Here is a 12,057-nt window from a genome sequence, read left to right as displayed (position 1 = left end):
GTAGATTAAGATGTTTTTGGGAAATGATTTGAAGCATTTTCTGAAATTGTTTCAAAACGTTTAACTTTTATCAAACGGGTTGAACAACCATGAAGTTGAGCATATTGAATTCCAACAGGGGCCTTCCAGACACCTCCCCATGGATGACTTCAAATAACATTTTTTGTCACTTTCTTTTTTGTTTGATTATCCTGTCAAAGTCGTTCAACAAGTTGACCGACTTTCCTTGAGGGGTTGGAGGGCGTGTTTACCCAATGATGCTCTACTTCCTCCTCTGTCTGGAGCATATATACCGACCTGTCAGCTCTCCGGGATTGTCTTTGTTGTCCAGAGCTGCACACCTGACAGAAGCTTCCTTTCCAGGACGACGTTCCACGTTTTAGATTCAGAAAACTTTTTTGTGAAAGGAGAAAAAAAAATGAACAACTGCTGGAGATCTCTCATTTTGCTGGTTGTGGTCATTGCAGCAGGTGAGTTCAGACCAATTATGATCAACCGATTGTTTTCCTGTTTCTCTTTATTTATATCAATTTAGTATTTCCCTTTTGAATTTTAGTTATTCAGGATCCTTTTGATTTTATGTTTTACTTTTTCAAGTAAGCCCATTGAGACAACTGTAGTGAATTTGGGCTGATCAAATAAAATTGAATTGAATTAAATTGAATATTGAAGTATTTTCTGCCATTTTTGGCACTTAACTTCTTCTACAATTTTTCTGCCAGTTTAACCATTCAGCTATTAAAATGTTCAGCTTTTTCCCAGCTATGACTTTTGGTTCTTCCAATCCAGGAACTTTTCAAGATATTCCAGGATTTCTGCCTCCATTGAAATACATGGGGAATCCTTGGTGCAGAAACTCGCTGGTTTAAGACCCGGCTCTGGCATTTTTCATTAAAATAAACATATTTTTTGTTATTGTGCTGTTTTTGCTTCAATTATGGTCATATTTTATGTATTTATTTTTTCCAATTATTACCCATAAAGTCCCCTTATCATTCAGCAATATAGCGTTCAACTCTGCATTTCCTTCTGGAAAAGAATCTCCTTCTAGTTTGAAGTAACTGTTCTGTTTTTTTTTGTTCCAACAGCAAGCTCTCTGACCTGTCGTCAGTGCAGCATTGACATATTTGGCTCCTGCTTTAGCCAAAAAAATGTCGACTGCAATTCTACAACTGATCAGTGCTACTTTGGGAAAACTAGTAAGAAAACCTGAACTCATTTCTATACTTTTGTCCTTTATTGACTCAAATGCTGCAAAAAGATGGAAGTTGATCCGTTTTTTTTTGAAAGTATTTGAGTCACTGTTTTTTGTTTTGTTTATATAAAGTTAATTTTTAAAGAAAGAAAGCTATAATAAAGCTAAAATCAAATCTTTTTTTTCTTGGAAAGTATTTGAGTCACATTTTAATGTGTGCTATCTTAGGCACTGTAACATTGGGAGTTGGGTCATCTGGACCCACTAGACAGTGCTCTGAACCTTTTTTCTTCAATGATTTGTGATCTTCACTGGTGTCCATGGATTACATGAAATCTTTCCATCTTTATCCACCTTTGTCATGGTAGGGAGAACACGTCAATGTAAGGGTGAGGTCATCTAAGATAGCACAAGGGTTAAAGAAAGTTACGTTTTAAAGGGAAATAAAATGACAACAAAAGCTAAACTCAAAGATTGAACAGAAGTGTACATAAAACCAACTTTAAATTCTGAAACCACTTATTAATAAAGTTTATATTTCCTTTTCCAGAGTTTGATTCTACAGACAAGGTGGCACTTTACACTCGTGGATGTGTGGGCTCTAGCCTGTGCAACATAAGCTTACCCGGCACGCTCCTCGGTGCTGGTTACACCGGCGTCTACTCCTGCTGCACCGCAGACCTTTGCAACGGAGCCACATCCGTGCAGCTGCCTCTGATGGCGGCGCTCCTCAGCGGCCTCCTGTCCTCTCTGTGGGGCTTCTGGCAGCTGTAAATATGAAAATAATAGGAGGATTTTAACCCAACAAGCATGCATGACTGCTTGATCTGAGTGTCTATCAAAGAAATCTGCATAAATGAAATAAAATTTACATATTTAACACACAGATAAATGATAAAGAATGACGTGTGTGGGGAATGAAAACTTGCTTTAACTGTCACGGGTACTCTTATACTCAACTGTATCTGAATCTAATAAACATAAAGGTCTCAACTTGATTGAATAATTGTTCTCTAAGTTGTATTCATAAAGCAAATGTTGTAATTAGAACAGAGAACATGTTTTAAGTGACTCCAGCCGTTTCTATGTTAATCATATACAGCTTTATGTGTCTTTTAAACCCCAGGATGTTTTTAGAATAAAGATTTTATGCAGGTGTCTGGATTCAGTCAAATGTTGGATGAATAATAACTTTCTCCAGCTAAATGAAGCCAAAACTGAGATTCTAGTCAGTGCTCCTGACAGTTGCCTCCCACCAGATAGTCAAGTGGCTCAGTCGCGTTTATCAAGTCATCTGCCAGGAACCTCAGGGTGACTCTAGACCCGGTTTTATCCCCTGTCTTGTCACTTGTTCGTTCTTGTTTTTGTCATCTTAAAAACATGACTGAGTCCAATTGTGTTGCGTTCTAAGATAGAGATGCTAATCCACGCTTTTACATCTTCTCGTCTTGATTACTGCAACTCCATCTACTCTTGTCTAAGCAAAAAAAATCTCTAGAACTGGTTGTCCAGAACGCTGCTGCAAGGCTTTTAACCAATTCATCCAAGTTTTCACACATCACCCCGCTATCAATCCCACTGCACTGGCTCCCCATCCGTTTCCGAGTGCATTTTCTATATAAGAGACTTTTTGCAGCCACACACTCCCAGCAGGTCCCTGAGATCATGTGACCAGGGTCTGCTGGTTGTTAAGAGAACCCGGCTAAAAACTAAAGGTGACGGAGCATTTGTAGCCGTGGCTTCATCGCTCTGGAACTTCCTTCCTCTCAGCCTCAGATCTTTTTAAAATTGCTTTTTCTTAATTATTTTGTATATTCTGTGTTTTACTGTGTTTTGTAATGTTTTGTCCTGTTTTACTGTGTGGCACTTTGTGGTTTTTATCTTGAAAGGTGCTATGCAAATAAAGTTTATCATTATTCTTAATCCCCATTCTGTGTGAAGATTCATGTAAATTCAGGTCTTTTTATTTTAATTTTACTGAACAATAACATGTGGATTATTATTTGTTTTATTGAATTAAATAATTAATTTAAACATCAGCTTCAAATACGGTCTAAAGCAGGGACAAGAAAGGATGAAAAAATACAGACTCGTCTTTGAAGGAGTTTGCTGTTGTTCAGCTGATTCTTCACTGCTGCAGCATTCATGGGATCATTTTTTCTTTTTAAACTACAATGAGCTCAATTTCATTAGGGAACAAGTCACTTGGAATAATAATTATGCTGTTATAAACTCTGTGGTACCTGAAGGAACCGTCTCCTGATTTCCTCATGGTGACACATGACAACCGTGTTTTTTGGCACAGCTGACAGAGCTTCCTTACCAAACTGATTTGAGCCATTTCACCTCAAACAGACGTTTGGAGATCACAGCCAGTTTGAAAAAATGTGAGGCTGAAGCTGGTGAGAGGAAGGCATGTTGTTCGTATTTGTCTTTTTTTTCTTTTGACCGCCCCAAATCCTGCTCACACTGTCACAAGAACAGGCAGACGGCTGGATCCAAATGCAGGAGTTTTATTAGCTCAGCTAAAAGTCCACAAAGCTAAATCAGGGTCAGGCAGGGGTTAATAACAGGCAAAAAGTTCAAAGCAGAGACTGGGGGTAGTCAGGATCCAGGCGAGAGATGGGGCAGGTAAACAGAGTCAGAAAACAGAAGATCAGATCCAGATAAAACGCTCGGTAATGACGGCAGAGTGGCACAAACAATACTTCACACTGGGCTCAGCTCACACTAATTCCTGTGCAATGTAACCTTAGCCGGCACCGTCATGGGTGCTGGTTACACCGGCGTCTTCTGCTGCACCGCAGACCTTTGCAACAGAGCCACATCCTTGCAGCTTCCTCTGATGGGGACGCTCCTGAGCAGACTCCTGTCCTCTCTGTGGGGCTTCTGGCAGCTGTAAATATGAAAATAATAGGAGGATTTTAACTCAACTAGATCTGAGTGTCTGTCAAACACACAGATAAAAGATAAAGAATGACGTGTGTGAAGAGGGAAATCTGTTTAAACTGTCACGATTTCTCTTGTTCCCAACTGTTTCTGAATCTAATAAACATAAAGGCCTCAGCTTAACTGAATATTTTTTCTCTCTGGACGTTTTAAATTTTCAACATTTGTAGTAGATTAAGATGTTTTTGGGAAATGATCTGAAGCATTTTCTGAAATTGTTTCAAAACGTTGTTCAGCTTTTATCAAACGGGTTGAACAACCATGAAGTTGAGCATTTTGAATTCCAACAGGGGCCCTCCAGACACCTCCACATGGACGACTTCCAGTAACATTTTTTGTCACTTTCTTTTTTGTCTGGTCACAGTCGTTCAACAAGTTGACCGACTTTCCTTGAGGGGTTGGAGGGCGTGTTTACCCAGTGATGCTCTACTTCCTCCTCTGTCTGGAGCATATATACCGACCTGTCAGCTCTCCGGGATTGTCCTCGTTGTCCAGAGCTGCACACCTGACAGAAGCTTCCTTTCCAGGAGGCTGTTCCACTTTTTAAATTCGGGAAACTTTTTTGTGAAAGGAGAAAAAAAAAAATGAACTGCTGGAGATCTCTCATTTTGCTGGTTGTGGTCATTGCAGCAGGTGAGTTCAGACCAATTATGATCAACCCATTGTTTTCCTGTTTCTCTTTTATTCATATCAATTTAGTATTTCCCTTTTGAATTGTAGTTATTCAGGATCCTTTTGATTTTATGTTTTACTTTTTCAAGTAAGCCCATTGAGACGACTGTTGTGAATTTGGGCTAATCAAATAAAATTGAATTGAATTTGTCATGTGCGGGGGGAGGCTCGAGAGCCGGTAGGACCCAGACGCAGAGGCGGAGGCACATGGTTCAGGGACTAGAGGGTTTAATAAACAAACAAACAAAAGGTGCTGCCGAGCAGGATTACAAAACAAAACTTACTGTGGCGTGGCTAGAAACATGGAGACATGAACACCATGACGAAAGGTAATGGACCAGCACAAGAGGAAGGGAGAGACGAGAATTAAATACAGGCAGGGGAGACAAGACACAGGTGAACATGATCAGGACAAATTGAGACAAAGGAAGTAAAACTCAAGAAACATGACAAGACAGGAAACCTTTCAAAATAAAACAGGAAACAGAACCAAACAAGACAGAACAAGAACTAAAGCAAAAACCAAGACAAAACAAACTCAAACCATGACAGAATTAAATTGAATATTGAAATATTTTCCGCCATTTTGGCACTTAACTTCTTCTCCAATTTTTCTGCCAGTTTAACCATTCAGCTATTAAAATGTTCAGCTTTTTCCCAGCTATGACTTTTGGTTCTTCCAATCCTGGAACTTTTCAAGATATTCCAGGATTTCTGCCTCCATTGAAATACATGGAGAATGCTTGGTGCAGAAGCTCGCACCAGCTCAACCCAGCTCTGGCATTTTTCATTAAAATAAACATATTTTTTGTTATTGTGCTGTTTTTGCTTCATTTATGGTCTTATTTTATGTATTTATTTTTTCCAATTATTACCCATAAAGTCCCCTTATCATTCAGCAATATGGCGTTCAACCCTGCATTTCCTTCTGGAAAAGAATCTCCTTCTAGTTTGAAGTAACTGTTCTGTTTTTTGTTCCAACAGCAAGCTCTCTGACCTGTCGTCAGTGCAGCATTGACATATTTGGCTCCTGCTTTAGCCAAAAAAATGTCAACTGCAGTGATACAACTGATCAGTGCTACTTTGGGAAAACTAGTAAGAAAACCTGAACTCATTTCTATACTTTTGTCCTTTATTAACTCAAATGCTGCAAAAAGATGGAAGATTATCCATTTTTTTCTTAGAAAGTATTTGAGTCACTGTTTTTTGTTTTGTTTATATAAAGTTAGGTTTTAAATAAAAGAAAGCTATAATAAAGCTAAAATCAAATCTTTTTTTTTCTTAGAAAGTATTTGAGTCACATTTTAATTTAAAGAAACTTACTTTTTAAAGGGAAATAAAATGACATCAAAAGCTAAACTCAAAGATTGAACAGAAGTGAACATAAAACCAACTTTTAACTCTGAAACCACTTATTAATAAAGTTTATATTTCCTTTTCCAGAGTTTGATTCTACAGACAAGGTGGCACTTTACACTCGTGGATGCGTGAACTCATTCCTGTGCAACGCAACCTTAGCCGGCACGCTCCTCGGTGCTGGTTACACCGCCGTCTACTCCTGCTGCACCGCAGACCTTTGCAACGGAGCCACATCCGTGCAGCTGCCTCTGATGGCGGCGCTCCTCAGCGGCCTCCTGTCCTCTCTGTGGGGCTTCTGGCAGCTGTAAATATGAAAATAATAGGAGGATTTTAACCCAAAAATCATGCATTACTGCTTGATCTGAGTGTCTGTCAAAGAAATCTGCATAAATGAAATAAAATTTACATATTAACACACAGATAAAAGATAAAGAATGACGTGTGTGGGGAATAAAAACTTGCTTTAACTGTCACGGGTACTCTTGTACTCAACTGTATCTGAATCTAATAAACATAAAGGTCTCAACTTGATTGAATAATTGTTCTCTTCATAAAGCAAATGTTGTAATTAGAACAGAGAACATGTTGTTTTAAGTGACTCCAGCCGTTTCTATGTTAATAATAAACAGCTTTATGTGTCTTTTAAAGCCCAGGATGTTTTTAGAATAAAGATTTTATGCAGGTGTCTGGATTCAGTCAAATGTTGGATGAATAATAACTTTCTCCAGCTAAATGAAGCCAAAACTGACTTTCTAGTCGGTGCTCCTGACAGTTGCCTCCCACCAGATAGTCAAGTGGCTCAGTCCCGTTCATCAAGTCATCTGCCAGGAACCTCAGGGTGACTCTAGACCCGGTTTTATCCCCTGTCTTGTCACTTGTTCGTTCTTGTTTTTGTCATCTTAAAAACATGACTGAGTCCAATTGTGTTGCGTTCTAAGATAGAGATGCTAATCCACGCTTTTACATCTTCTCGTCTTGATTACTGCAACTCCATCTACTCTTGTCTAAGCAAAAAAAATCTCTAGAACTGGTTGTCCAGAACGCTGCTGCAAGGCTTTTAACCAATTCATCCAAGTTTTCACACATCACCCCGCTATTAATCCCACTGCACTGGCTCCCCATCCGTTTCCGAGTGCATTTTCTATATAAGAGACTTTTTGCAGCCATACACTCCCAGCAGGTCCCTGAGATCATGTGACCAGGGTCTGCTGGTTGTTAAGAGAACCCGGCTAAAAACTAAAGGTGACGGAGCATTTGTAGCCGTGGCTCCATCGCTCTGGAACTTCCTTCCTCTCAGCCTCAGATCTTTTTAAAATTGCTTTTTCTTAATTATTTTGTATATTCTGTGTTTTACTGTGTTTTGTAATGTTTTGTCCTGTTTTACTGTGTGGCACTTTGTGGTTTTTATCTTGAAAGGTGCTATGCAAATAAAGTTTATCATTATTCTTAATCCCCATTCTGTGTGAAGATTCATGTAAATTCAGGTCTTTTTATTTTAATTTTACTGAACAATTTAACATGTGGATTATTATTTGTTTTATTGAATTAAATAAACATTAATTTAAACATCATCAGCTTCAAATACGGTCTAAAGCAGGGACAAGAAAGGATGAAAAAATACAGACTCGTCTTTGAAGGAGTTTGCTGTTGTTCAGCTGATTCTTCACTGCTGCAGCATTCATGGGATCATTTTTTCTTTTTAAACTACAATGAGCTCAATTTCATTAGGTAACAAGTCACTTGGAATAATAATTATGCTGTTATAAACTCTGTGGTACCAGAAGGAATCGTCTCCTGATTTCCTCATGGTGACACATGACAACCGTGTTTTTTGGCACAGCTGACAGAGCTTCCTTACCAAACTGATTTGAGCCATTTCACCTCAAACAGACGTTTGGAGATCACAGCCAGTTTGAAAAAATGTGAGGCTGAAGCTGGTGAGAGGAAGGCATGTTGTTCGTATTTGTCTTTTTTTTTCTTTTGACCGCCCCAAATCCTGCTCACACTGTCACAAGAACAGGCAGACGGCTGGATCCAAATGCAGGAGTTTTATTAGCTCAGCTAAAAGTCCACAAAGCTAAATCAGGGTCAGGCAGGGGTTAATAACAGGCAACAAGTTCATCAGAGCAGAGACTGGGGGTATTCAGGATCCATGCGAGAGTCGGGGCAGGCAAACAGAGTCAGAAAACAGAAGATCAGATCCAGATACAACGCTCGGTAATGACGGCAGAGTGCCACAAACAATACTTCACACTGGGCTCAGCTCAGTGCAGTGCTTAAGTATGTTGTGGTTGATTGAGTGAGTGACAGTCAGGTTTGTGACAAGCAGGAAGTGCACACTGGGTGTGCTGGGAGATGAAGTGCTGTCAGTACACAGACTGCAGAAGGAGCCCGATAGTGCTGCTCACCTACAGCCTGACTGTTAGAAATAAGGAAATTGGGACAATGAGAAACTTTTTCTGTAAAAATGCCTTCAGTTTGTACCTATTTTTCCAGACGTACCACAAGAATCGAAAAAGCTCAAGAGTCTAAAACGTAGAGATCTAATGAGATCTACCCAATATATATATTTATAGATATATATATAGAAATCCAAACACACACATGCAAAGTTTAGCCTTTCTCCACAGCTGCACACTTGCCGCCTTCAGTCAGGAGATGATGTCAGAGCTGGGTTTGTTTTGAAACCGCTGCATGAAGCTGCAGACAAATATCTGCACACTTGGTTTCCACATAAAAAAACAGACAATAAATACAGTGTCTAATAATTCTACGAAGTTAAGACTTTGACTGAATTAAAAAAAACATTTAGCATTTCTATGATATAGTATGATAATATGTTTAAAGTAAACTCAAAGACTTTGAATAAATGCACTTTTTTTTCTCAACAGCCTACAGGCACTTATTTATCACGTGCACACTCCTTGCGTGCAGCTTTTGCGTGTGGTCAGTAAGCGACAGTATTCACACCTTACCATCGACATGAGTGCGGCGTAATTTCACCGTATGACAGCAGCACCGGTACTTAATAAATGTGTGTAGCTTCCGTTAGCCTTACAAATACTTCATGAGACACTTACCACATGTACGACAATGGTACGTTCCATTTTCAAGCCTGTGCCCCCTTTTTAGGGTACAGCGTCAACTGTCTACGCTCCTCCACGGCCTCGGACAACCGAAAAACCTGCGGAACCATTTTTTTGAAGGACTTTTAAAAAATGGGTCATTGTCTCACAACCTTTGTGTAGTCCTGTCAGGGCTTATACTGTTATTAACGATGGCTGTGCAGGACTGCAGAATAAGAGAAAAAGGCCATCCATCTAGCCATCCATCCATCCATCCATGAGAGAGAAAGGATGTGGCAGAAACTTAAAATGTTCAAACAATGACCTCATACATGATAAGAACATTTTATGACGAAAGGAAACTTTGAATAAAGGGGAAACACAAGAAAAAAAAAGCCCTTAAATAGACAGTGGGTTCATTGACCTACAGAGTCCCTCTCTGAATGACTGAAAGCTGACACTGCTGTGACGTGATTTGTGTGAAACCAAAAACCTGAAAACATAGCTAAACACAAAGCATGACCTAAAGATACAAAAGCTGCACTTAGAAAAGCACCGGTCCTCTCTCAGTTCTTGTCTAATCGCCCCAAATTACCTGTTAAGTTCTCTGGTTTCTACACTTTACCTGTAATGTACCTGCTGTGCATTAATAATAATTAAGCTTCTTTATTTCTCCCTGGGAACAAATCTCCAACCTGGATTCTACCTTTGGGTGGAGCTCTGGTGCCAGGAAGAAACCAAATACCAAGAAAGCATTTTAAACTGTTGAATATTTAAATTACAAAATCCAAAAAATTGTGACATGTCAATTGGTAATATTTTTGATTCGGTTTGGTAAAATACATAAATATTAACCCATCTATAAATTGTGTTCATTTTCTTAGTCTTTATATGGATTATTTAATATGTAATATAAAACCAGAATAGGAAGAATCTTCTGAGAATTTCCCTGGAGTTTTTCAACAAAATCTTGTGCTTTTGATTTCAAATTTTTGCTTTTTAAATCTGTGAAGAAACTGGATTCTCTAGAAAGGACTGTATTAAATTTTAGGTTCGTACCCGTCAGTTTCTTGCACACAGAAATAATGAATAATGACTCAGAGACAGTTACTTAGCTTTTGTGGAGGTTTTACTTCGCACAAACACGAAGGGGACAGACAGATGAACATGGTGCATTCAAAGTCCGAACCAACGAGCTCAGGGATGGGCTTTGGTATAAAAACCCTGCATTTGCATTTTCAGAAGATCGTCCGATGGACCTCGTGTGAAAAACACGCCCACAGGTTACTGCTGGAGAGAACCTCCAAGGCTAAAGTGAAGATAAGTCTGAGGTCTGCTCAGCAGAAAACACATGCACAGAAAAGAGGGAGTATGGGAAGAAACTGTTAGAACAATAGTTTGGCTGTGCTTTCTTCAAATGTAATATAATTTTGAGATGACAATACATGCTCAGTGAATTAAGTTTAAACCATTAGTGTAATAAAAGTTAAAGGCAGTTTCTAACTATTCTTCACAAAATCAGTTTTGTATTAATTAAAAAATAAACTTTACCCATTTCTCACAGTTATCCATAGACAACCCCTATTTTACAGCTTTTTCTGAAATTTTTTTTGCAGATGAACAGATCAACAGCTCTCTCTGGTGGCGGACAAGCAAAAGGCAGACAAATCTGGTCAATTTGGCACAAGAATAGCACCAACTTTTGTTATTTTCTTCTTTTAGGTGATGGCAGATCACACTAATCAGAACACAAACGCTGCTAATTGGATAAAACATTAAAGTGCACTTATGCATTCAGACTAACATGTGAAACATTTGATTCAGTCACTGAAACTGTGCAAAGGTTTGATAGCAACTGTGCTCGAGTGAGTGTATATGTTCTTCTGAGGTGGAATGATGATGGAATGTAAAAGGGAGGAGGGAGAGTACCCAGTCACCCCCCCAACACCCACACGGTATAGCAAACAGAGAAAAACCGCCCACTGGGTAATGACATCCACAACCCAGGCAGGCCAGGGCCAGCAGGACTGCAACAGGGGCCCCAATGCCAGAGAGAAGGAATGCAAAGGGGCACAGAGAGTGCAAGCTCACGTCCAAGAAGAGCAGCACCCCCCCCCCCACACACACACCCACCGTGCCAGGAGGGCCCAACGTGGGGCCCCGCCCCAGGAGAGAAGATGAGCAGCCCAACACCACCCAGGTGTTCTGAGCATCCCCCCCCCCCAAGGGAGACCCGCTCCACGAAACCACCCACCCACACCCGGCCCACGGTTAGTCCAGGAGAGAGCAAGGCAGGGACCGCCAAGAGAAGTGGGGGTCAACAAGGAGTGTTGTAAACATGGCCCGACCAGGCTCACCCACAGTTGGAAGTTTGGAGAAGGCCGGCGCTCAGGGGCTATAGGACCAGAACCCACACCACAGGGACACAGTCACCTCCAAGCTCAGATGAGATGTGATCCTCGGCTCATGGTCTTGCCAAAGAACTCAGGGATCCCTCTCCCTGCATGGAGAGAGGCCGCCAGGCACAGGAGGCCAGCACCCACGGGACTCGGCCCCAGCTCCCCCCTGGACAGGGCAAACCAGAATGCTTGACTTTATTCATCCCTCTGGGGAGTGAAAACCCATAGCGAGCACAGCTGGTGTTTACAGTGGTGTTGTTTAATTGAGCAGCCATGGGGAACACAGCAAACATCGAAATGTTGAGGATGTAGAGCAATTTTGAAATGTCACAGAGAACACTGTTGTTTGTAAAGCTGACAGAGTAGCAGTGATGCCTGACAGAACTGAAAATTTGATATTTTATGATGATTTTAGATT

The 12,057-nt window shown here is 40.3% G+C and overlaps 1 long non-coding RNA gene and 1 other non-coding gene across 2 annotated transcripts; both read left to right on the top strand.

The window, feature by feature from the left end:
* Positions 1-290: 290 nt before the first annotated feature.
* Positions 291-3,118, top strand: LOC105355038 (uncharacterized). The gene is made up of 3 exons (XR_013659181.1): positions 291-470; positions 1,089-1,199; positions 1,746-3,118. It is a non-coding gene; the product is annotated as an uncharacterized LOC105355038 (transcript).
* Positions 3,119-4,596: 1,478 nt separating this feature from the next.
* On the top strand, positions 4,597-7,625 carry LOC101158117 (uncharacterized). Its single transcript, XR_013659182.1, has 3 exons — positions 4,597-4,777; positions 5,801-5,911; positions 6,260-7,625. It is a non-coding gene; the product is annotated as an uncharacterized LOC101158117 (long non-coding RNA).
* Positions 7,626-12,057: the final 4,432 nt, after the last annotated feature.

The sequence above is a fragment of the Oryzias latipes genome, chromosome 11 (genome assembly GCF_053564925.1).
Source record: "Oryzias latipes strain Hd-rR chromosome 11, Olatipes_Hd-rR_3.1".
In the NCBI taxonomy this organism is placed as follows: domain Eukaryota; kingdom Metazoa; phylum Chordata; class Actinopteri; order Beloniformes; family Adrianichthyidae; genus Oryzias; species Oryzias latipes.
The sequence above is the reverse complement of the archived record's forward strand: the minus strand, read 5'-3'. Positions and strand labels throughout refer to the sequence as shown.